Here is a 25,622-nt window from a genome sequence, read left to right on the forward strand (position 1 = left end):
GGATGTACTTCTTGGGATTTTCTAAATTCTCCATCAGTATATCCTCTCCTCAGATGATACCTTTGTTCTTACTGGCATCTGTGTAAGAGAATCCAGTGGCTTGACCTGTCTTCCACCCACAGAGAACATGAGGTTTGGCCCAGTCTTATGCTTGTCTCCTTTTCCTACCGTGTGGCACTGGGCACACTTCTGGCGAAAATTTGTCTTGCCTTTCTCAACATCACCCCCATTTATTTCTCACTTTGGTTGCTGACAATACAAAAGGTTCCTCTTCCTATTCCAGACAACCCACTCTCTCCACAATTATTTTTTAATCACATTTAAAAACCCTAGTCAACCTAGATGCCTTGCATAGCATGTTATAAGCTGTTACTCTAATTAAACTATACTTTCATGTCCTATATCTTTCACTGTCTACAAGAAAACTGCAGGTCAGGCCAGGCGTGGTGGCTCATGTCTGTAATTCCAGCAGTCTGGGAGCCCAAGGCCAGTGGATTGCCTGAGCTCACGAGTTGGAGAACAGCCTAAGCAAAAGCAAGACCCCATCTCTACTAAAAATAGAGAAACTGAGGCAAGAGGATCACTTGATCTCAAGAGTTGGAGGTTACTGTGAGCTGTGATGCCACGCCACTCTACCCAGGGTGACAGCTTGAGACTCAGGGAGAAAAAAAAAAAGAAAGAAAGAAAGAAAACTGCAGGGCCACATACCTGATGGTGTTATTATCCATCTTCAGTAGAGCACCTTACATTTCTTAATAGCCCTTTTACCAACTTTTTTTTTTTTTTACTCACTTTGTTTTAGGGGGGCAAGGTCTCACTGTCTCCTAGGAGGGAGTACAGTAGCATGATCACAGCTCACTGCAGCCTCCAACTCCTAGGACCAAGTGATCCTCCTGCCTCAGCCTCACAAATTGCTAAGAATGAAGATGCACACCACAGCACACAACTAATTTTTTGTAGAGATGTGGGTCTTGAACTCCTGGCCTCAAGTGATCTTACAGCCTGAGCCTCCCAAAGTACTGAGATTACACTTTTACCCCTCTTTTATCAACTGTTTCTCACTCTCTGTAAAAATTACCTCGAACCTTTTCCTTCTTCCTCAAAATTATAAATTCATTTCCCTCTCTTTTACCTTGGAGGAGTTTGAGGAGCAAATCTCTCCCTTCTCTTTAATTCAACCATAGCTCACTGTTTTCCTCTCTTATTTTTGTGGTATATGAGTCAATACAAACAGACTTTATCAACCTATATTTGTAACTCTTCAGTCAAGGTGATTCCACATACTTGTACAAAGGATATGACTACTTCTTCAATCATCTATTGTGGGTTAAGCTCATACATACATATTTTAAAAGTACGAATTGTGTTAAGATGAGCTACTTTGTTTCCCCAATATATGACAATTAGGGCATAATATCGGTTTTTAAAATCATAGATCAAGAGTGTCCAACTTGCAGCCCAGTATGATTAAAATGCAGTTCACTCGGGCGGCGCCCGTGGCTCAGTCGGTGGGGTGCCGGCCCCATATACCGAGGGTGGCGAGTTCAAACCCGGCCCTGGCCAAACTGCAACCAAAACATAGCCGGGCGTTGTGGCGGGCGCCTGTAGTCCCAGCTACTCGGGAGGCTGAGGCAAGAGAATCGCTTAAGCCCAGGAGTTGGAGGTTGCTGTGAGCTGTGTGAGGCCACGGCACTCTGCCGAGGGCCATAAGGTGAGACTCTGTCTCTACAAAAAAAAAATAAATAAAAATAAAAAAAAAAATGCAGTTCACTCTAACATTATAGATTTACTGAAAATATTAATGATATTTTTTTGTGAGATTTTTGGTGGAAATTGATCGCATGGTTCTCCAGTGTAAACTTTGTAGATGACATTGTGTCATAGTGTTCAACTTTGAACCGGGTTCAAACTTGCCACTCTTGGTATATGGGGCTGGCGCCCTAATCACTGAGCCACAGGTGCCACCCTTTGTGGGGTTTTTTGAGACCAAGAGAGTCTCACTTTGTTGCTCTTGGTAGAGTGTCGTAGCATCATAGCTCACAGCAACCTCAAACTCTTGGGCTCAAGTGATTCTCTTTGCCTCAGCCTCCCAAGTCACTAGGATTACAGCACCCACCACAATGCCTGTCTATTTTTAGAGACGAGGTCTTGCTCTGGCTCAGGGTGGTCTCCAATCTGTGAGTTCAGGCAATCCTCCCACCTTGCCCTTCCTAGGGCTAGGATTACAGGTGTTAGGCACCTTGCCCAGCCCTCATGTAAGCATTTTCTTTTCTTTTCTTTTTTTTCTTTCAGTTTTTGGCCAGGGCCAGGCTTGAACCCGCCACCTCCAGCATATGGGGCCAGCACCCTACTTCTTGAGCCACAGAGGCCGCCCCAGGTAAGCATTTTCATTTGATTACTAAAGGTACTTCCATACCTCAGGAACACCACACACATTGCCCAGCATCAGGAGCCAACAATGTGGAATGGCACAAACCCTACTTCTATCTTCTGGTCAATTAATTTTCATAAAAGTAAATATAGTCAAAAAAAAAAAAAAGTAAATATAGTCATTTATCTATTTTTATTTTTTAATTCCAACATGACTTCTACAACATCTCAAAAAAAAATCCAAAAAAAGAAAATCTATGAATGAAGATTATTCAATAAAAAATGGACAAATAACTATTTTTTTGTCAAGCCAAAAATAGTATAGTTTTCTGCTTTATTTGTAGTAAATTTCTGCAAGTTTTCAAAGACTAGAATTTGAAAAGTGCATTTATATGTAAAAACATGCTGCCAATTCTATGTATGAAGGATTATATCATCAGGACAAAATAGTGAAACAGAAAGAAGTCTGTCTTATCAACAACAACAAAAAATTCTTTTTTGCAGTTTTTTTTTTTTTTTTTTTTTTGGCTTTTGGCCGGGGCTGGGTTTGAACTCACCACCTCCGGCATATGGGACCGGCACCCTACTCCTTGAGCCACAGGTGCCGCCCTTTTTTGCAGTTTTTAGCCAGGGCTGGATTTGAATCCGCCGTCTCCAACATGTGGGGCCGGCATTCTACTCCTTTGAGCCACAGGCGTTACCCATCAACAAAAATTTTTATTGAAAATTACAACTCAGGCTGGGTGCAGTGGCTAACTCCTGTAATCCCAGAACTCTGGGGGGTCCAGGCAGGTGGATTGCCCGAGCTCAGGAGTTCGAGACCAGCCTGAGCTGGAACGAGATCCCGTCTCTAAAAACAGCTGGGCATTGTGGCAGATGCCTATAGTCCCAGCTATGAGCTAGGACACCTGGGTAATCTAAACAAGGATAACCAAGTAAGACTCTGTCTCAAAAAATAAATAAATAAACTATAAGCTATTTGGAGAAGGAATTCATATCTCATGAATCTAATTGCTTCAGATATTTTACAAATGACTACCTTAACTTAATTTTTACCACAGTCTTAAACGTCAAGGCTATAAAATTCTAGTTCCAGGCCGGCACCTGTGGCTCACTGAGTAGGATGCCGGCCACATATACGGAGAGGGTGGCGGGTTCAAACCCGGCCCCGGCCAAACTGCAACAAAAAAATAGCCGGGCATTGTGGCAAGTGCCTGTAGTCCCAGCTACTCAGGAAACTGAGGCAAGAGAATCGCCTAAGCCCAAGAGCTGGAGGTTATTGTGAGCTGTGACATCACAGCACTCTACCGAAGGCAACAAAGTGAGACCGTCTCTTAAAAAAAAAAAAACTCTACTTCTAATGTTACATTCTATATAAAGATAATTTGTAGCTAAGGACCACAGGCCTCTGGCTCCATCTGGACACATGATTTTTTCTTTTTCTATTTTTGAGACAGAGTTTCACTTTGTTACCCTTGGTAGAGTGCTATAGCATCACAGCTCACAGCAACCTCAAACTCTTGGGCTCAAGTGATCCTCCTGCCTCAGTCTCCCCAGTAGCTGGGACTACAGATACCCAACACACGCCGGGCTATTTTTAGAGACAGGATCTCACTCTTGCTCTGGCTGGTCTCCAGCTCCTGAGCTCAAGCAATTCACCTACCTCAGACTCCCAAAGTGCAAAGATTAGAGGTGTGTGCCACTTCGCCTGGCCCCATGGATACATGATTTGGAAATAAGTTACATAAATCAAACTAAAGATACAAAAGTCAAGTAGCAGAATGTGTCCAGTCATTCACAACAACCCTTGCGAACAAGAACAAGAGAAAGCAAGAATTAACTATCCTTCTGGAAATCTTCCATAAAAACTGTCTTTCATACTCAGAAGGCTGTGCTAGGAGGATTCCCTGAGCTAAGAAGTTTAAGAACCTGGGTAAGGGCGGCGCCTGTGGCTCAAGGAGTAGGGCACCAGTCCCATATGCCGGAGGTAGCGGGTTCAAACCCAGCCCTGGCCAAAAATCACAAAAAAAAAAGAACCTGGGCAACATAGCCAATGCCCCATTTTAAAAAAATAAAATGAAATAAAATTAAAAAAAAAAAAACACTGTATCCCAGAGAAGCTATTAAATATTGGACAAATGAGAACTTGAAGTGTACCTACAACCAACCACCAATTCTTTTTGCCTTTTTAGCTGACATATAATTGTACATATTTATGAAACAGAGTATGATATTTCAATACATGAGTATGTGTAATAATCAGATTCGGATCATTAGCCTATCCATCACCCCAAGCATTTGTCATTTATGTTGTGAACATTCAAACTCTTCTCTTCTGACTTTCTGAAAATATAAACTAATCACTCTTAACTATATTTATCTGCAGTGTTACAGAACTGACGGAAGTTATTGAAGTATTCCTCCTTCCATTTAATAATTTAACCAATCTTTCCCTACCTTCCTTTCCTCCCAGACCCAAATCTAATAACCACAATTCCACTCTCTAAGCTCAATGTTTAGCTCAAAAATATGAATGAGCACAAGCAGTATACCGGCACCTTTCTGAACCTGACTTATTTCATTTAACATAATGTCCTCCAACCTAACAGTGTTGCTGTAAATGACAGGATTTATTTTTTATGTCTGAATAGTATTCCATTGTGTACATACACTATTTTCTTTATCCATTCATGTGTTGAGGTACTTTTAGATTCCTACCAACAAAGTACAAAAATGCTCAATAAGCCTGCCTGCATTTGTTACTTTTTGATTTTTTGATGATAGTCATTCTAATTGGGGTAAAATGATACAAACTGTGGTTTTAATTTTCATTTCCCTGATGATTAATGACGCTGAACATACTTTCACATACTTTTTGGTCATTTGTATTCTTTTGAGAAATGTCTATTCAAAGCATTTGTACATTTTTAATTAGATTTGGGGGGGTTTGCTGTTGAATTATTTGAGTTCCTATCCATCCCATATGAGGAGAATGGTTTACAAACATTTTCTCCCATTCAAAAGGTTGTTTATTCACCCTGTTGACTATTTCTCATTTGCTGTGCACAGGACTTGTTTAACATAGTCTATTTTTAGTTGTGTAACATTTGTCTATTTTTTGGTTTTTTGCCCATCTTACCAATAAAATCTCTGCCTAGAACAATGTCCTTAATGTTTCCCCTGTTTTCTTCTGGCAGTTTTATGGTTTCAAACCTCACATTTAAGTTTTTCACCCATTTTGAGATGATTTTTGTGTATGGTGAGACAAGGATCCCAAATCACCAATTTTCTTTCTCTTTTTTAGACAGAGTTCCTCTCTGTCACCCCAGGTTAAAGTACAATGGCATTAGCCTAGCTCACAGCAAGGGTTCAAACTATCTTCCTGCCTGAGCTTCCTGAGTAGCTGGGACTATGGGCCTATGGGCACCCACCACAATGCCCAGCACCCAAATCACCAATTCTTACCTGATAGGATTTATATCTACCTTCAAACAGAGAGTCTAATAACTGCATCTACTTGGAGAGAAAGTCACCCTATCATTGGATGGAAATGAGCTAAGCAATACTGTTCAAATTGCAGCCTACTCTAACAGTTTTTGAGTCTGGTTTATTTTTTATTTTTTTAATTTTAAAAAAATGAGAGGTCAGGCCCAGTTGCTCACACCTGTAGTCCTAGCTACTTGGGAGGCTAAGGCAAGAAGATCACTTGAACCCAGGAGTTTGAGATTGCTGAGAGCTAGGCTAACCCCATGGCACTATAGTCTGGGTGATAGAGTGAGACTGTCTCAAAAAAGATATACCAATTGGCCAGATGCGGTGGCTCATGCCTGTAATCCTAGCACTCTGGCAAGCCCAGGTGGGCAGATTGCTTGAGCTCAGGAGTTCAAGATCAGCCTGAGCAAGAGTGTGACCCTGCTGTGGTAGGCACCTGTAGTCCCAGCTACTTGGGAGGCTGAGGCAAGAAAATCACTTGAGCCCAAGAGTTTGAGGTTACTTTGAGCAATGACGCCCTGGCACTCAACCCCAGAGCAACTGAGTTAGATTCTGTCTTCAAAAAAAAAAAAGATATACCAATGGCTAATCATGCTTTAATATTTATAGCCATCAAGAAATTGCAAATCGGGCGGCGCCTGTGGCTCAGCGAGTAGGGCGCCGGCCCCACATGCCGAGGGTGGCGGGTTCAAACCCAGCCCCGGTCAAACTGCAACAACAAAACAAAATAGCCGGGCGTTGTGGCGGGTGCCTGTAGTCCCAGCTACTAGGGAGGCTGAGGCAAGAGAATCGCGGAAGCCCAGGAGTTAGAGGTTGCTGTGAGCCATGTGACGCCACGGCACTCTACCCGAGGGCGGTACAGTGAGACTCTGTCTCTACAAAAAAAAAAAAAAAAGAAATTGCAAATCGGGCGGCGCCTGTGGCTCAGTGAGTAGGATGCCGGCCCCATATACCAAGGGTGGTGGGTTCAAACCCAGCCCCGGCCAAACTGCAACAAAAAAATAGCCGGGCGTTGGGCGGCGCCTGTGGCTCAGTGAGTAGGGCGCCGGCCCCATATGCCGAGGGTGGCGGGTTCAAACCCGGCCCCGGCCAAACTGCAACAAAAAAATAGCCGGGCGTTGTGGCGGGCGCCTGTGGTCCCAGCTACTTGGGAGGCTGAGGCAGGAGAATCGCCTAAGCCCAGGAGTTGGAGGTTGCTGTGAGCTGTGTGACGCCACGGCACTCTACCGGAGGGCAATAAAGTGAAACTCTGTCTCTACAAAAAAAAAAAAATAGCCGGGCGTTGTGGCGGGCGCCTGTAGTTCCAGCTGCTTGGGAGGCTGAGGCAAGAGAATCACGTAAGCCCAAGAGCTGGAGGTTGCTGTGAGCTGTGTGACGCCACGGCACTCTACCGGCAATAAAGTGAGACTCTGTCTCTACAAAAAAAAAAGAAATTGCAAATCACTGGCTCGGAGCCTGTAGTTCCAGCGGCTAGAGCGCCAGCCACATACACTAGAGCTGGCCAGTTTGAATCCAGCCAGGGCCTGCCAAACAATGACAACTGCAACAAAAAGGTGGTCGGGAACTGTGGCAGGCAGCCTGTGGTCCCAGCTGCTAGGGAGGCTGAGGCAAGAGAATCGCTTAAGCCCAAGAGTTTGAGGTTGCTGTGAGCTGTGATGCCATAGCACTCTACCGAGGGCAACATAATGAGACTCTGTCTCAAATAAAAAAAGAAAGAAATTGGAGAAACGCCTGTGGCTCAACGGAGTACGGCGCTGGCCCCATATGCCAGAGGTGGTGGGTTCAAACCCAGCCCCAGCCAAAAACTGCAAATAAATAAATAAATAAATAAAAAGAAATTGTAAATCACTAGTCATTTTAAACCCTGGTGGCCTTTGTCTGACATTTTTCACCTTCTCAGCCATGTCCTTCTGTCTTTTTTTACAGTTTTTGGCTGGGGCTGGGTATAAACCTGCCACCTCTGGTATATGGGGCCGGCACCCTACTCCTTTGAACCACAGGCACCGCCCAGCCATGTCCTTCTGAATGGGTCTTGCTCTGTTGTCCTGCCTAGAGTGCAGTAGCATCATTATAGCTTGCTGCAACCTCAAACTCCTGGGCTCAAGTGCTCCTGCTGCCTGAGTCTCCTGAGTAGCTGGGACTAGAGGAAATACAAGTTGTGAAACATATCTGCAAAGTTTCTTGACCCTCTCAACTTCTTCCAAACACTGGCTTCCAAAGGCTTGTGGTGCTCACTTCCTCCTTCATGTACTGAGTTCAAAGAAATTTGACAATGGAACCCTGGAGTCAAGTTGCTGGATCCACTTTCTCAGGATGAAGGATTGCAATTTGGACCTCCTCTTGACAAATGATGGAACAGCCATCTTGATCCTGTTTGGCTAAATAAAGGATCATACAACAGAAGGTCTAGAACTGTCCACGACCTCTTCAAATAAACAACCTGAACAAAAACCAATCATCTCTCTGAAAACAAGATTCACACCGTGATGCCTATGGCTCAAACCAGCAATCTTCCTTTTCTCATTGCTTTGCTTCCCAGTGAAGAATGCTAACACCCCCATCATATGCTCTTAATTGTGTTTATACTGTGTGCCCAAATGTGCATTTGTATAAGGCCAGGTGTATACAAAACCAGACACACATTGTTTACTCACACAGGTGTTTGTAAATTATACACATGTACAATTATACAGTACATAGATTATGAAACACATACACATTTAAAACTACATGAACATATTGATGTTCAAATGCTTTCTTCCAGCCCCACCGTGGGTCAGGCCTACACCTCTTGAGGGACCACTGCTCCAAAGCAATAAGCACAGTGTGACAGGCAAGATTGCCAGCATACAGATCACCAGAAGGTGCATATTAAAAATACATATTCTCAACTACCTCCTTCACCCCACCAGAATCTCTGCAGAGAGACTGGGAATCATCATCTAAAAGGTGCTCCCAGGTGATTCTTAAACTTATGAACTTGTAGTAGTTTTTTTGTTTTGTTTTGTTTCAGACAGAGTCTCAGTTTGTCACCTTTGGTACAGTGCTGTGGTGTTCCAATTCACAGCAAACTCAAACTCCTGGGCATAAGAGATTCTCTTGCCTCAGCCTCCCAAGTAGCTCAGACTACAGGCGACCACCACAATGCCCGGCTATTTTTAGAGATGAGGTCTCACTCTGGCTCAAGCTGGTCTCAAAACTGTGAACTCAGGCAATCCACTCACCTTGGCCTCCCAAGTACTGGGATTACAGGCCTGAGCCTCCGAGCTCAGTCCTTTTTTTTTTTTTTGTGACAGAGTCTCACTTTCTTCCCCAGGTAGAGTGCCATGGCCTCCTAGCTCACGGCAACCTCAAACTCCTGGGCTCAAGTGCTCCTCTTGCCTCAGCCTCCTGAGTAGCTAGGACTACAGGCGCACCCCCCACCCCACCCCCGCAATGCTCGGCTATTTTCTTTTTTAGACACAGGATCTCAATCTTGCTCAGGCTGGTCTCAAACTCCTGAACTCAGGCAATCCACCTGTCTCAGTCTCCCTGAGTCCTGCGATTACAGGCATGAGCCATGGGATTACGTGTCCAGCCTATAGTAGATTTTTAAGGCCTTATTTCTAGACCTCGCTTGTGTATCCTTGGCCACATATCTTCTTTGTTCATCTGTACTTTTTTTTTTTTTTTTTTTGAGACAGAGTCTCAAGCTGTCGCCTTGGGTAGAGTGCTATGGCATCACAGCTCACAGCAACCTCCAACTCTTGGGCTTAAACAATTCTCTTGCCTCAGCCTGCCTAGTAGCTGAGACTACAGGCGCCCACCACAATGCCCGGCTACTTTTTTGTTGCAGTTCTCATTGTTGTTTTTAGCTGGCCCTGGCCAGGTTTGAACCTGCCAGCCTCGGTATACGTGGCTAGTGCCCTACCCAATAAGCTACAGGCAAAAGCCCTTTGTTCATGTGTAAATGAAGATATCAATACTTCCTCTCAAGGGAGATATATGTAAAGGTGCCTATCATGCAGTGTTTTCAAACTTTTAAAAATACAGCATATTGGGCGGCGCCCGTAGCACAGTGGTTACAGCACCAGCCACATACACCGAGGGTGGCAGGTTCGAACCTGACCCAGGCCAGGTAAATAGCAATGACAAGAGTGAGACTCTTTCTCAAAAAAAAAAAAAATACAGCATATTGTAAGAAATGCATTTTATATCACAAGTATAAACAGGTTATATTACTGTGATATGTATATGTAACTGCAATTATTCTCCAAAACAATATTCTCACCCTTACTACATGCAACAACGACAAAAAAAAAAAAAAAAAAGAAATCGCAAATCAAAACCACAATGAAGGAAGAGAAGGATGAGGGGGGTTGGGGGGAGGAATACTATATATTAAATATGGTTGGTTTTTCTTTCCACAGAAGGACTGCACTCATTGCTGTTGACAATAGCAGTCAAAATTCATGGAGGAGTATTTAATAGCTCAGGTCCAGTGTGGTGGCTCACGCCTATAATCCTAGCACTCTAGGAGGCCAAGGCAGGTGGATTGCCTGAACTCACAAGTTCAAGACCAGCCTGGGCAAAAAAACAAGACCTCATCTCTACTACAAATAGAAAAACTGAGGCAAGAGAATCACTAAGCCTGAGTTGGAGGTTGCTATGAGCGAAGACACAATGGCACTCTTCACCCAGGAAGACACTTGAGACTATGTCTCAAAAAGAAAAAAAAAAGTTCACCTACTAAATAAAAAACAACAAAAAAAGTTCTAAACTTAAACGGTAGGTGGTTCCTGTGGCTCAGTGAGTAGGGTGCTGGCCCCATATACTGAGGGTGGTGAGTTCAAACCCAACACCGGCCAAACTGCAACAATTAAAAAATAATAATAAAAAAAATAAATAAACTGGGCGGCGCCTATGCCTCAGTCGGTAAGGCGCCAGCCCCATATGCCGAGGGTGGCGGGTTCAAACCCGGCCCCGGCCAAACTGCAACCAAAAAATAGCCGGGCGTTGTGGCGGGCGCCTGTAGTCCCAGCTGCTCGGGAGGCTGAGGCAAGAGAATCGCCTTAAGCCCAGGAGTTGGAGGTTGCTGTGAGCTGTGTGAGGCCATGGCACTCTACCGAGGGCTATAAAGTGAGACTCTGTCTCTACAAAAAAAAAATAAATAAAATAAACTTAAACGGTGGTTGAGAGTTGCAACTCCATGAATACAGTAAAACCAGTGAATAAATATACTAAAGCCATATACACATTTGATAGGTGATTTTGGAACTGTAAATTATATCCCAATAAACAAGCTAAAAATTGTAACAAGGCTGGGCATGGTAGCTCATGCCTGTAATCCTAGCACTCTGGGAGGCCAAGGTAGGTGGATCACCTCAGCTCAGGAGTTTGATACCAGCTTAAGTAAGAACGAGACCCCACCTCTACTAAAAATAGAAAAAAATACTGGGTGCTGTGGCAGGCAGCTACAGTCCCAGCTACTCAGGAGTCTGAGCAAGAGAATTACTTGAGCCCAAGAATTTGAGGTTGCTGTGAGCTACAACATCATGGTACTCTATCAAGGTTGACAAAGTGAGGTTCTGTCTCAAAAAAAAAAAAAAAAAAAAAAAACTAGCTGGGCACTATGGTGGGCACCTACAGTCCCAGCTACTGGGGAGGGTAAGGCAAGAGAACCTCGAACCCAAGAATTTGATATTGCTGTGAGCTATAACACAAGGGCACTCTACCAATTATAAGTAAGTGAGACTCTGTCTCAAAAATAAATAAATAGGCTCTGCGCCCATAGCACAGTGGTTATAGTCCCAGCCACATACACCAAGGCTGGTGGGTTCAAACGAGGCCTGGGCCAGCTAAACAATGACAACTAAAATAAAAAATAGCCATGGTTGGGCAGTGCCTGTGGCTCAAAGGAGTAGGGTGCCGGTCCCATACACAGGGAGGTGGCAGGTTCAAACCCAGCCCCGGCCAAAAAAAAAAAAGCCATGGGCGGCACCTGTAGCTCAAGGAGTAGGTGCTGGCCCCATATACCAGAGATGGCAAGTTCAAACCCGGCCCCAGCCAAAAAACTGCAAAAGATAAAAAAAAAAAAAAAATAGCCAGGCACTGTGGCGGGCACTTGTAGTCCCAGCTACCTGGGAGGCTGAGGCAAAAGAATCGATTAAGGCCAAGAGTTTGAGGTTGCTGTAAGCTATAACATCACAACATCACGGCACTCTACCGAGGGTGACAGTGAGACTCTGTCTCAAAAATAAATAAATAAATCTCACTTGATTTTTAGCAGGAACACAGACCATGAAACTGGGGCTTCTGGATCCTTCTGACTGTGTGGGTTTTAAGGAAAATGTGTCAGAAAAGTTACTACAGGGATGTCTGGATTGAATAAAAAGATATGCATGTGTGTATCTTTCAGTAATTCTGCAAAAAAATTATGGTTAAGAAGTTTTTGAAGAGTTCATGCCTGTAATCCCAGCACTTGGGAGGCCGAGGCGGGCAGATTGCCTGAGCTCACAGGTAGGAGATCAGCCTGAGCCAGAGCAAGACCTCATCTCTAAAAATAGTCTGGCATTGTGGTATGCACCTGTAGCCCTAGCTCTTGGGAGGAGGAGGCAAGAGAATCGCTTGAGCCCAAGAATTTGAGGTTGCTGTGAGCTATGACACCACAGCACTCCACTAAAGGCAACAAAGTGAGACTCTGTCTCAAAAAAAAATTCCAAGGGGTACCAAGTCTTTGATTTTATCAAATACTACCATAATAAGGAGGCTACATGTAACACGTTAAATTGAGAGCTATCTGCTAAACACTTTACATACATGTACATTTTATATATGTATAAGCTCATTTAAACCCTATGTGAGATACATACTATTATAACCACCCTTTCAAAGATAAAGAAACTGAGCTTCAACAACTTGCCCAAGGTACACAGCCAGAGTGGGCCAAGATTGGAATCCAATAAGCCTGACTTTAAGCAGGACATGGTAGCTCATACCTGTCATCCTAGCACTCTGGGAGACGGAGATGGGAGGATTGCTTGACCTCAGGAATTCAAGACCAGCCTGAGTAAGAGTGAGACTGTCTCTACTAAAAATAGAAAGATTAGCTGGGCATTGTGGCAGGGCATTAGTCCCGGCTCCCCAAGAGGGAGGCTGAGGCAGGATCTTTTTAACCCAAGAGTTTGAAGTTACTTTGAGCTAGGCTGATGCCATGGTACTCTAGCCTGGGCAAAACAAAACAAAACAAACAACAACAACAACAAAAAAAAAGACCCAAGCACTGCCTAAGGCTCAGTGAGTAGGGCGCCATCCCATATACCAAGGGTGGCAGGTTCGAACCTGGCCCCGGCCAAACTGCAACAAAAAATTGCCAGGTGTTGTGGCGGGTGCCTGTAGTCTCAGCTACTTGGGAGGCTGAGGCAAGAGAATCACCTAAGCCCAAGAGCTGGAGGTTGCTGCGAGCTGTTATGCCACGGGACTCTACCAAGAGTGACTCTGTCTCTAAAAAAAAAAAAAAAAAAATCCGAGACTCCAAAGCCCCACAAGACTAGCCCAACATCGTCTGAACTACCTCCAGTGACCAGAGGCTCCCATATCATAAAACCAGGCCACTGGAGTATTTCAAGCAGTACTTTATTCAGTCAATATAGACTCATATGTTTGTTTTATACTAAAGATTATAATCCAATACTACTTTATTTCACGACTCAAAATTGTTCTAGCTTTGGCCACTTGGGAGCTCCTTCAGTGGGTTCCCATGCTCCTTTGATGCAGCACCATTAATACAGGGTGCTACATCACATATAATGCTTACCTTTCTTGCCAATCCTAGTATCAGCCACTTCTCCAAGGAGCCCTAGCTCCTTTTATTGGAGAATAGTATTAGTTTAGAAATTAGGATCTAATCATATCATTATATACAGTTATGATTTAATAAAAAAATTAAAAAAAAAAAAAAGAAATTAGGATCTAGACACTAGGTGTGCTCCTTGTTGCTTTTAATTTTATAAGCTTACAGAATATGGAAATGTACGTGTATATTAAGCCAAGAACATATATATATATATATCTCCACAAATATCTCTACGTGTAAACATGGGTTCTTACTGTTATCTCGAACTCCAATGTATTACATGAATCATTCCAGCCTCCTGCCCTTGCTTATCTGTAAATTCTCATTCCAACAGTGAGAAGACTACATGTAACACGTTCTATCTATCTATCTCCTACCATCCACTTACTTAATAGTTCAATTGCAGTATAAATGTATATCAGTATCAGAATTGTTAACCTATACCCCTAAAGCTGCGGTTCTCAACCTGTGGATCTTGACTCACAGGAACTATATTAAAAGGCTGTGGTACTAGAAAGGTTGAGAACCATTGCCCTAAAGGATACAACTTTATCAGTGTAAAGTGCTAATGTGCAGTTCTTCTGTCTCATAGATTCCTGTCATTTCCAAGATTACTTAAGTCAACATCTTCCTCCCGTCCACCCTTAGGGTAAGATTGTTTCACACATTTGTGATAGCTATATTTTCCCTTCACAGTCTGCATTTGTTACTAAAATCCTTTGGCCTCTTAAATGATTTTTTAAATACGCACCCATTAAAAGTTTACTCTTGACCAGGTCAGGTAGCCTATAATTCTAGCACTTCAGAAAGTGAAGGTGTGAGGACCAGGAGTTCAAGACCACCATGAGCTATACACCAAAACCATATGTCTACAAAAACTAGAAAACAAAAATTAGCTAAGCATGGTCATCTGCACCCATAGTTCCAGCTATTTGGGAGGCTGAGACAAAAGGATTGCCTGAGCCCAGGAGTTTCAGGTCACAGTGAGGTATGATGACACCACTGCACTCTGTAGGACAGACAATTTTTGAGTTACTTTTTATACTGTAACATTCTATATAGGTTCTGGGTTTTAACCAATGTATCCAACATTATAGTATCAAATAGAACACTTTCACCAACCAGTAATTTTAACTAAATTAAATGGTGCTACAACCATTGATGGAAATAACATCAAGAGGTGTGAGTTTAGTTGGGTGTGGTAGCTCATGCCTGTAATCCTATCTATTTATGTATGTATGTATTTATGTATTTAGAGATGGAGTCTCACTTTATTGCCCTTTGTAGAGTGCCATGGCATTACAGTTCACAGCAACCTCATACTCCTGGGTTTAAGGAATCTCTCTTGCCTCAGCCTCCCAGGTAGCTAGAACTACAGGCACCCTCCATAATGCCCGGCTATTTTTAGAGACAAGGTCTCACTCTAGCTCAGGCTGGTCTCAAACTCCTGAATCCAGACAATCCACCCACTTCAGCCTCCCAGAGAGGTAGGATTACAGGTGTAAACCATGTGACCAACCTTCACACATACAATCCTAACACTCTGGAAGGCTGAGGAGGGTAGACTGCTTGAGCTCAGGAGTTCAAGACCAACCTGAGCAACAGTGAGAGCCTATCTCTAAAAATAGCTAGCCATTGTGGCAGGTGTCTATAATCTCAGCTACCCTCAGAGGCTGAGGCAAGAGGATTACTTGAGCTCAAGAGTTTGAAGAAGCTATGAGCTATGATACCACAGCATGCTACCAAGCTGACAGAGTAAGACTGTCCAAAATAAAATAATAAAATAAAATAGGGGGGTAAATTAGATAATTATATAGTATTTACTAAACACTATTTGTCAGTAATGGTGCTAAGCACTTCACTCAGAATGAGGTTGCTGTAAGCTATGATGCACTCCACCCAGAGGGACAGAGTAAGACTATCTCAGAAACAAACAAAAAACCAAGTACAAATAATTGCTATCTGCACCTCAAGAGAAACATTTAGAGGCCAGGCAAGGTGGCTCATGCCTGTAATCCTAGCACTTTGAGAGGCTGAGGTGGGCGGATCGTCAGCGCTCACAAGTTCGAGACCAGACTGAGTTACAGTGAGACTCCATCTCTAAAAACAGCCGGGTGTTGTGGCAGGCACCTATACTCCCAGCTACTCAGAAGGCTTAGACAAGAGAACTGCTTGAGCCTGAGAGTTAGAGGTTGTTGTGAGCTATGACGCTACAACACTCTACAGGGAGAGACAAAGTGAGACTGTCTCAAAAAAAAATAAAAAGGAGAAAGAGAGAACCGTTTAGGTTAATACTTTTCTATGGCACTTAAGAGTACGGCTAATTTTGTGTTTACCTTTGTAGTGCCAATGTGAACTCTCTACACAAGATAACTAGATTGATTCATGTATGCCCTACAGACTCTTGAATGGCAGATGTTCAAAAAAATAGTTTATCAGTTTATGGAAGGACCAAAAGGCATTCTTTGACCAAGGCAATAGTGGCTCACATCTGTACCCTAGAACTTTGGAAGGCTAAGGCAGGAGGATTACTAGAATCCAGGACTAGTATGTGACCTCAACTCTACAAAAAATTAAGTCAAACATGGTGGGGCATCCCTGACTAAGTGAAAATCCTAGTTACCTGGGAGGCTGAAGCAGGAGGATCACTTAAATCCAGAAGGTTGCAGGGAGCTGTAATCACATCACTGCACAAAGCCTGGCCAATAGAGGGAGACCTAATATTAAAAAAAAAAAAAAAAGCAAGCAGGGCAGCACCTGTGGTTTAGTGAGTAGGGCGCCAGCCCCACATACTGAGGGTGGTGGGTTCGAACCTGACCCCAGCCAAACTGCAACAAAAATATAGCCAGGGGTGGTGCCTGTGGCTCAGGGGAAAGGGCACCGGCCCCATATACCGAGGGTGGCAGGCTCAAACCCAGCCCTAGCGAAACTGCAACAAAAAAATAGCTGGGTGTTGTGGTGGGTGCCTGTAGTCCCAGTTACTCCGGAGGCTGAGGCAAGAGAATTGCCTAAGCCCAGGAGTTGAAGGTTGCCATGAGCTGTGATGCTATAGCACTCTACCAAGGGTGACAAAGTGAGACTCTGTCTCTACAAAAAAAAAACAAAAACCATAGCCGGGCATTATGGCAGGCACGTATAGTCCCAGCTACTCTGGAGACGGAGGCAAGAGAATCACCTAAGCCCAAGAGCTGGAGGTTGCTGTGAGCTGTGACACCACAGCAATCTACCAAGGGCAACAAAGTGAGACTCTGTCTCTTAAACAAAAAGAAAAGAAAAAAAGCATGCACTAGGTGTTCAATAAACTTTATTTACTAAGTACATAAATGAAAGAAATAAGGAGTTTCACAAACCACTAGGTACAAGTATCAATAAATAGTTTACCAGGCCAGGAACGGTGGTGGTTCCCACTTATAATTTTATTTTCATAAATAAAATTTATAAATTATTAATAAATAAAAAATTAGTCAGGCATTGTGGCAGGTGTTGTGGAATCTCCATTCAATAATGTAACCTATAGTCCCTAATATTTGGGAGCCTGAAGCAGAAGGATCACCTAAATCCTGGAATTTGAGATTGCTGTGAGCAATCTTACCCTGGGCAACAGTAAAATTCTGTTTTTTTAAAAAAAAGGTATACTAGCCACTGAAAGAGGGTTGGATCTCAAAAGCTCAAGTCTCTGGTTTTATAACTGTTGAATTCTGTCTCGTCTGTTATTGAGCCTGAACCACCGTCTGCACTAAGAAGCTTTGAAAATGAAGCCTTCATTATTCAGGCTCTGTCAAACAATATTCATCTTTCAAGCTAGTTCTAATTTTCTGGGATTATTATTCACGCTTCTTTCCCAACTCAGTACAATTCACAATCTATCTCATTCTGGGGTCAATTTTTTTTTTTTTGAGATAGAGCTTCAAGCTGTCACCCTGGGTAGAGTGCTGTGGCATCACAGCTCACAGCAACTCCTGGGCTCAAGCGATTCTCCTGCCTCCACCTCCCAAGTAGCTGGGACTACAGGCGCCCACCACAACACCCGGCTATTTTTTTGGTTGCAGCCATCATTGTTGTTTGGTGGGCCCAGGATGGATTTGAACCTGCCAGCTCAGCTGTATGTGGCTGGTACCTTAGCTGCTTGAGCCACAGGCGCCGAGCCAGGGTCAAATTTCTTTAAGAGACATGGTCTCAACTCTGTCACCCAGGCTGGAGTGCAGTAGCCACCTAATCACAGTCCACCTTATCATACTTCACTGTAATCTCCAACTCCTAGGCTCAAGCCATTTTCGTGCTTCAGCTTCCCAAATAACTGGGACCACAGGCAAGAGCCACTACACTCAGCTCTTTTTATCTTCATATGAAAGCCTGACTAGTGCCTTTATCATTTTTACTGCCGCTTTCTGGAAACTTCACTATTGCCCAATTTTTTTCTTTCTTATTGAGGTAAGTAATTGGAATCTCCATTCAATAATGTAACAGTGGATATATAGAGGTTTCTTACCAAGATAATGAAGTGCACTTTTATTTATTTATTTTTTTTTTTGAGACAGAGTCTCACTTTGTCATTCTCAATAGAGTGCCATGGCATCACAGCTCACAGCAACCTCAAATTCTTGGGCTCAAGAGATTCTCTTGCCTCAGTCTCCCGAGTAGCTGGGACTACAGGCGGTGGTCACAACACCTGGCTATTTTTTAGAGACGAGGTCTCTCTCTTGCTCAGGCTGGTATTGAACCCATGAGCTGAGGTAATCCACCCGCCTCAGCCTCTCAGAGTGCTAGGATTACAGGCGTGAGCCACCTCGCCTGGCTGAGAATAACTAATAATTGGCCCTTTTAACAATATATTTAGGCAACATTTTCAGGCATAAAATGATCATATGGCCTACCATTCATTTTACCACACTGATGTTCACTAGCCATTTTTCCATTCGTGCACAGATATGAAAGATTTACTCACACTTTAAATATATCAGGTAGCTAAAAACTTCTTACCAGAAGAGTTAACTGTTGCATGCAAATCCATAGGCACCTCACTTATTCTTTTACAAGAAACAAAAATACTGTCAATAGCATTCCCCAAAGGTATATTCTGTAGTTGACTACCCTGAGAAAAATCCATCTACATATATGTTGTTCCTTCCAATTACATAAATTATTTCTCTTCTTCCAAACTGAAACTAAATGTATGCCAGTCTTTGCTATATTTATTTCTTCAAAGAAGAAAATACACTAACATTCACTGATGTGTTGAGAGTTTTGGGGTTTGTTTTGTTTTGTTTTTGAGACAGTGTCTCACTTTCTCCCCCTCAGTAGTGCCATGGCATCATAGCTCATAGCAACCTCAAACTCTTGGGTTCAAGTGATTCTCTTGCCTCAGCCTCCCAAGTAGCTATGACTACAGGTGCCTGCCACAAGGCCCGGATATTTTTTTGTTGTACTTGTCACTATTGTTTGGCAGGCCGGGCTGGGTTTGAACCTACCAGCCCCAGTGTATATGGCCGGTGCCCTAATTTCTGAGCTACAGGGGCCAAGGTTGGCTATTTTTAGAGCTGAGGTCTTGCTCTGGCTCAGACTGGTCTCGAACCTATGAGCTCAGGCAATCCACCTGCCTCAGCCAGAGTGCTAGGATTATGTGCGTGAGCCACCATGCCCAGTATGTTGAGTGTTTTTGTTAACATATCATTTAATCACAGAAGCAGAAATTATGATCCCCAGTAGGTAGAACTCACACCCAAGTCTTTTTAAGTCCAAAACCAAAGTCTATTTCCTATACTACCAGGTTTCTCCTTATACTATTAAAGTCTTTTCCTTTAAGAAGTCATCATGTTCATGTTCTCGTGAACAAGAATTGAGAAATCAATAATCCTTCTTCTTGTACAGAGCTCACTGGTTTGCCCCATATGTAATAACTCAGCTATGTGGTCAGGACCCCTTAGCTTAGGGCAGGTGTTCTTTAACTAAGGTCTATGAACTTAGATTAAAAAAAAAAAAATTTACACTAACTTATAACTGAAATTAGCATTTCCTTCAATTATGAATGTAGGCAGCAAACACAGCAGTATTAACAAGACAATCACTAGTTACTTAATTCAATAATAAGCAAATTTCTTATATCACAAATTGTTTTTAAATATAAGAACTATATTTTATACATTTAAAAGTCATATTCTATCTATTCGGCCATGGTGGCTCACGCCTCTAATCCTAGCACTCTGGGAGGCTAAGGAGGATGGATTGCCTGAGCTCAGGAATTCAAGACCAGCCTGAGCAAGAGCAATACTACGTCTCTAAAAAAAAAAAAAAAAGCCAGGCTTTGTGACAGGTGCCTGTAGTCCCAGTTACTTGGAAGGCTAAGGCAAGAGGGTCACTTGAGCCCAAGAGTTTGAGATTGCTGTGAGCTATGATGCCACTGCACTCTACCAACGGTGACAAAACTCTGACTCAAAAAAAAAAGTCATATTCTGGCCTGGTGTGGTGGCCACAGTTGTAATCCTAGCACTGTCGGAAGGTAGACTACTTGAGTTCAGGAGTTCGATGCCTGAGCAAGAGTGAGATTCCAGACCCTACTAAAAATATAATAACTAGCTGGGGGTTGTGGTACATGCCTGTGGTCTCAGCTACTGGGTGGGCTGAAGCAAGAAGACTGCTGAAACCCAGAGAATTTGAAGTTGCTATGAGCTATGATGTCACAGCACTCTACCCAAGGAAATAAAGTAAGACTCTTGTCTCAAAATAAAAAATAAATAAAACTCATATTCTAAGGTGTTTATAGCCTTCGCTAGACTGCCTGAGGGTCCAAGGCACATAAAAAAATAAGAACCTTGCTCTAGAGACATCACAGGAGATACCAATCCTTGGTGGTAAAGGTTTATATAAAGGCCATGTTGGCCTGGCAAGGTAACTCAAGCCTGTAATTCTAGCACTCTGAGAGTGTGAGGTGGGAAGACTGCTTAAGGCCAGGAGTTTGAGACTAGCCTGAGTTTAAAAAATAGAAAAAAATTAGCTGGGCATGATGTCACATGCCTGTAGCACCAGATATTCAAGAGATTGAGGCAGGAAAAATGCTTGAGCCCAGCAGTTTGAGTCTATAGTGAACTAAGATCTTGCGGCTGCACTCTAGCGCCCGCCCCCGCCCCCCCAAAAGGAATGTCACACAATTTTGCTCTGGTCAGTAAAAAAAAGTGGATAGGATTTAGTCACAATGCTTTTTTTGTCTCTCATTTTAGAATGATTTTACTATTCCTGATCTACTTCTGGCCAAACACATAAGGCAACTTCCCTTATGCACTTTGTGACCAACTTGTCAAACTAAAGTAAATCTACCATTTCATGACTAACAAGTGAATCTAACGCTTCTGTAACTGCATTTCTCACTTAAAGCACATAAAGAATCTTATTAATAATCTTGGTTTTCGGGCAGCACCTGTGGCTCAGTGGGTAGGGTACCAGCTCCATATACTGAGGGTGGCAGGTTCAAACCCAGCCCCAGCCAAACTGTAACAAAAAATAACCGGGTGTTCTGGTGGGCGCCTGTAGTCCCAGCTACTTGAGAGGCTGAGGCAAGAGAATCGCCTAAGCCCAGGAGATGGAGGTTGCTATGAGCTGTGACTCCACAGCACTCTACCAAAGGCGATAAAGTGAGACTCTGTCTCTAAAAATAATAACAATAATAATCTTGGTTTTCAGCCCAGCAAGGTGGCTCACACCTATAATCATAGCACTCTGGGAGGCTGAGGCGGGTGGATCGCTGAGCTTAGGAGAACCACCCTGAGCAAAAGGAGACCCCTGTCCCTACAATTAGAAAAACTAGCCTGGTGTAGTTGTAGGCACTGTTGTAGGTACCTTTAGTCCCAGCTACTTGGGAGGCTGAGGCAAGAAGATCACTTGAGCCTAGGTATTTGAGGTTGTAATGAGCTGTGATGATCCCACTGCACTCCAGCCCAAGCAACAGAGCAAGAGCCCATTAAAAAAAAAAAAAAAAGGGCAGCACCTGTGGCTTAGTGACTAGGGCGCCAACCCCATACACTGAGTGGCGGAATCTAACCCAGCCCTGGTCAAACTGCAAACTGCAACAAAAAAAATAGCCAGGAGTTGTGGAGGGCGCCTATAGTCCCAGCTACTCAGGAGGTTGAGGCAAGAGAATCGCCTAAGCCCAAGAGCTGAAGGTTGCTGTGAGGTGTGACGCCACGGCACTCTACCAAAGGTGACAAAGTGAGACTGTCTCAAAAAAAAAAAAAAAAAAAAAAAAAATTTGGTCAGGTGCTGTGGCTCACACCTGAAATCCTAAGACTGATAGATGAAGATGGCAGGATCGCTTGAGTTCATGAAGACTAGCCTAAGCAAGAGTAAGACCCCCATCTCTACTTAAAATAGAAAAAAAAATAGCAGAGCATTGTGGTGGGTGCCTATAGTCCCAGCTACTCAGGAAGCTAAGGCTGGAGGATTGCTTGAACCCAGGAGCTAGGTCTGACACCATGGCATTCTAGCCTGAATTATAGAGTAAGACTGTCTCAAAAAAAAAAAAAAATTGACTTGCACTCTTCTGAAACAAAACATACAGAAGAACTAAGTTAAACTAAGACAATGGAAATTAATGCCTTAAAAACAAAATTCATGGGTGGCACCTGTAGCTCAGTAGATAGGGCACCAGCCACATACACCTAGGCTGGTGGGTTCGAACCCAGCCCAGCCCAGCCCAGTTAAAATCAATAATGACAATTGCAACAAAAAAACAGTTGGGCGTTGTGGCAGGCGCCTGTGGTCCCAGCTACTTGGAAGGCTGAGGCAAGAGACTTGCTTAAGCCCAGGAGTTTGAGGTTGCTGTGAGCTATGACGCCATAGCACTATACACCTAGGGCAACATAGTGAGACAAAAAAATAAAATTCATTTTAAAATCTAGAAGATTTGCAAGTTTTACCATATATAATAATAATTCTAAATTTTGTTTTTTGAGAGAGTCTCACTATGTCGCCCTCAGTAGAATGCCGTCACAGCTCACAGCAACCTCCAACTCTTGGGCTTAAACAATTCTCTTGCCTCAGCCTCCCAAGTAGCTGGGACTACAGGAGCCAGCTACAATTCCCGGCTGCTTTTTGGTTGTAGTTGTCACTGTTGTTTGGCAAGCCCGGGCTAGATTCAAATTCCCAGCTCTGGTGCATGTAGCTGGTGCCCTAGCTGCTGAGCTACAGGTGCTGAGCCTAAATTTTGGTTTTCTAGATAGAGGAGCTTAGAGATTTCAAGCATAAAATACAACCAGAATGGAATATTATTTGACAGTAAAAAGGAATAAAGTCCTAATACATGCTGCAATACAGATGACCCTTGAAAACATACTGAAAGAAGCCAGACATAGGACACACGTTGTATGATTCTGTGTATATAAACGGAAATGTTTAGAATAGTCAAATTTACCAAAATAGAAAATAGGTTAGTGGTTGCCAGGAACTGGGGAGAGATGGAATGAGGAATGACTACTAAGTGACTTCTAGAATTTCTTTTCGGGGTGACGAATTAAATAGTGAATTAGTAACTGTACAATTCAACAAATACACTAAAAAAAAATCACTGAATTACACACTTTAAGAGGTTAAATTTTTTGGTATGTGAATCATATCTTAATAAAGCTCTTACTGAAATGTATCTTTTTTAAAAAAGGTGCCACTGAAAACCCACCATTAAAATTTTGGTGGGAAAGGAAATCATGAAAGTCACTGACTGGAAAACTAACCTGTGATGTTAACAAGGTCAACCTCTAAATTCCCTCCCCCATTCCTAACAAGAACAGGAAACTAAAAGACAGTACGTGAATCAAACAATTCCAGGCACAGTTGGCTGTTAACTAGAATAGTTAAGTGCCTCCTTAGGCTCTATCACTCCTAAACTGTAGGGGGCTTCCATCCTCAGTGATTACGGAAGTAGTACTTTTAATCAGCAAGCTCAAGAAGGAATGTCAAAATAGGATGACACTTGCCTGGACGTCCCAGAAAAGCCTAAAAAACCACAAGAGGTGTCACCTACACATTCTTTAAGTCTTTGCACGTGTTAGTCTCCCCCCACCCAACATTAATAAGCAGAGTGCACCATTCAACCGTATCCCAACTTGGTCCCCACAAATTGGCACTCAAAAGCCTTTAAATCTCGTTTAAAATGACAGGTATAACCCTCACCAGGTTCCCACTCTAGCCCAACCAGCCCCCGCCCTGCCCCTCCCCATCCCCAAACCCACACACGTGTTAGACCGACACCGCCCCACAGGGTCCCACGTGCACCTGGTCTAACACACACCCCACGTGTGGGCGCCCCACGGGCTTTCCCAGATAGCTAAGGTCACCGCCGTGACCCCGGATCTCCAAAGGTATAAAAGGGGAAGGAGACCGCCCAGATCCCTAAGGTCTCAACCAGGCAGGGAGTGTCCACACCCATCCTCCATACTAACCCCAACAAATCTGAGGGCCGGGGGCGACGGCCCCTTTAAGACGCGGCCCAGTCGTCGCCCGTACAGAGGGGCGCAACAGGGCCTACATGACCCCCCCCTCCGTTCGCCCGCCCACGTCTAGTTGCCTCACCTCGGGCCGCCGGGCCCCGCCGCCGCGACGGCGGCGGAGGGGGGGCGGGGTGCGGGCGGGGTCCGGAGGGGGGGGTCGCCCCGCCGACTGTGGAGCCGCGGTTCGCTCTCTGAGGCCGTGGGACGGTGACTGCGTTGGATGTGGACGCTCCTAGCTCGCTCCCTCGGCGGCTCCTGGGACCCCAAGATGGCGGCGGCGCTGAGGCGGCTGCGGGCGCTGGGCCGGCGGCGGCGGCGGCCACTTTCACTCACTGAGAGGAGCGGAGCAGGGACACGGGGAGCCATGGCGGGGGGGAGGAGAGGCGCCATAGCCAGGCCAGAACAATCGAGCAGCTACTCGGCTGGCTTACCCCCGCCCCGCCCACACTCACTGCTCGTTGCCGGCCTGTGGCTGCCCGTAGTGCCGCTGCCGTCGGCCTCGTGCAACTCGCATCCCACCGGTGTTGCCTGACACCCCGGGCGGACCGGGGTTCGGGGGGAGACTCTGATCCATGCCATCTGAGTGCAGATTGGTCGAGGCTGGGACTGGCTAAGATTGCCGAAAGGCGGTAGGGAGGAGGAGGTGGATGTCACTGCTAGAGTGAGCCAGCAGATCTCGCGGTGATAAATGTCGCGAGAATTCTGGCTTGCAACTGCCGAAGGAAGGTTACTTTTCCCGGAAGTAACGTCAATCGAAACCGCTAGGGTTCCTGGGAACCTTGGTCGCCACTGGCTGGAGGTAGAAAGGTGCTACCCAACCCTGATAAGATCGCTTGAGAGGAAAGACCGGCTCGAAACTGTTATTTTATCCTCAGTTTTGGGGCTCTCTAGGTGGGGCTGCGGATTACCGGGGAAGTGCTTGGTGTTTAGTGTCACTTCCGTGTGGTAGTTTGGGGCTCCCGTTTAGACTCTGGGACCTAGAAAGCGATAGGTTAGCTAAGACGGCATAGTTAGATGAGGTGTACACGTGAAGGTTTTAGGATTCAAGGATTTGGAAACACGCAGATCTGTTGTCACGTCCTCACTGTGAGCCTCTGAAAGGGGAACAATTGATTTTATCTGTGCTAACTTTAAAGTTTCAATCCCCTGCTACCCACATTTGTTAATTCAACCCGACTACCAGGATCTGAGGTGAGAAATAAACCTAGTGTAGAACCTAGCTATAAATGAGGATTAGAACTTCCTAAAAGTTAAGTATGCCATTTCAGTTCCCTCACGTCACCTGCTTTAATACATTTCGACCTAGCCCTTAGCGTTTAAGTAGAAAACCACTGGTTTAAAGTCATCAGGTAGTCTCTAGTACTATAAGATCAAAAAGTGTGGCCCTTCCTATCGCTGGGCTCCGTGAGCTCTGCATCCCTGGATTCAACGAACATCGAATCAAAAATACTCAA

At 44.2% G+C, this 25,622-nt stretch overlaps 1 protein-coding gene across 3 annotated transcripts in view; it reads right to left on the reverse strand.

The window, feature by feature from the left end:
* The window catches only part of INO80 (INO80 complex ATPase subunit), a 180,402-nt gene extending 155,523 nt beyond the window's left edge, over positions 1-24,879 (reverse strand). Inside the window, exon 1 of one of the 3 annotated variants that reach the window (XM_053595850.1) lies at positions 24,251-24,879. The gene's annotated coding sequence lies outside the window, so the exon portion shown is untranslated. The remainder of the gene's footprint in view (positions 1-24,250) is intronic. The other 2 variants (XM_053595851.1, XM_053595849.1) reach the window with 2 other exon arrangements.
* Positions 24,880-25,622: the final 743 nt, after the last annotated feature.

This window comes from Nycticebus coucang, chromosome 6 (assembly GCF_027406575.1).
Source record: "Nycticebus coucang isolate mNycCou1 chromosome 6, mNycCou1.pri, whole genome shotgun sequence".
Classification (NCBI taxonomy): Eukaryota; Metazoa; Chordata; class Mammalia; order Primates; family Lorisidae; genus Nycticebus; species Nycticebus coucang.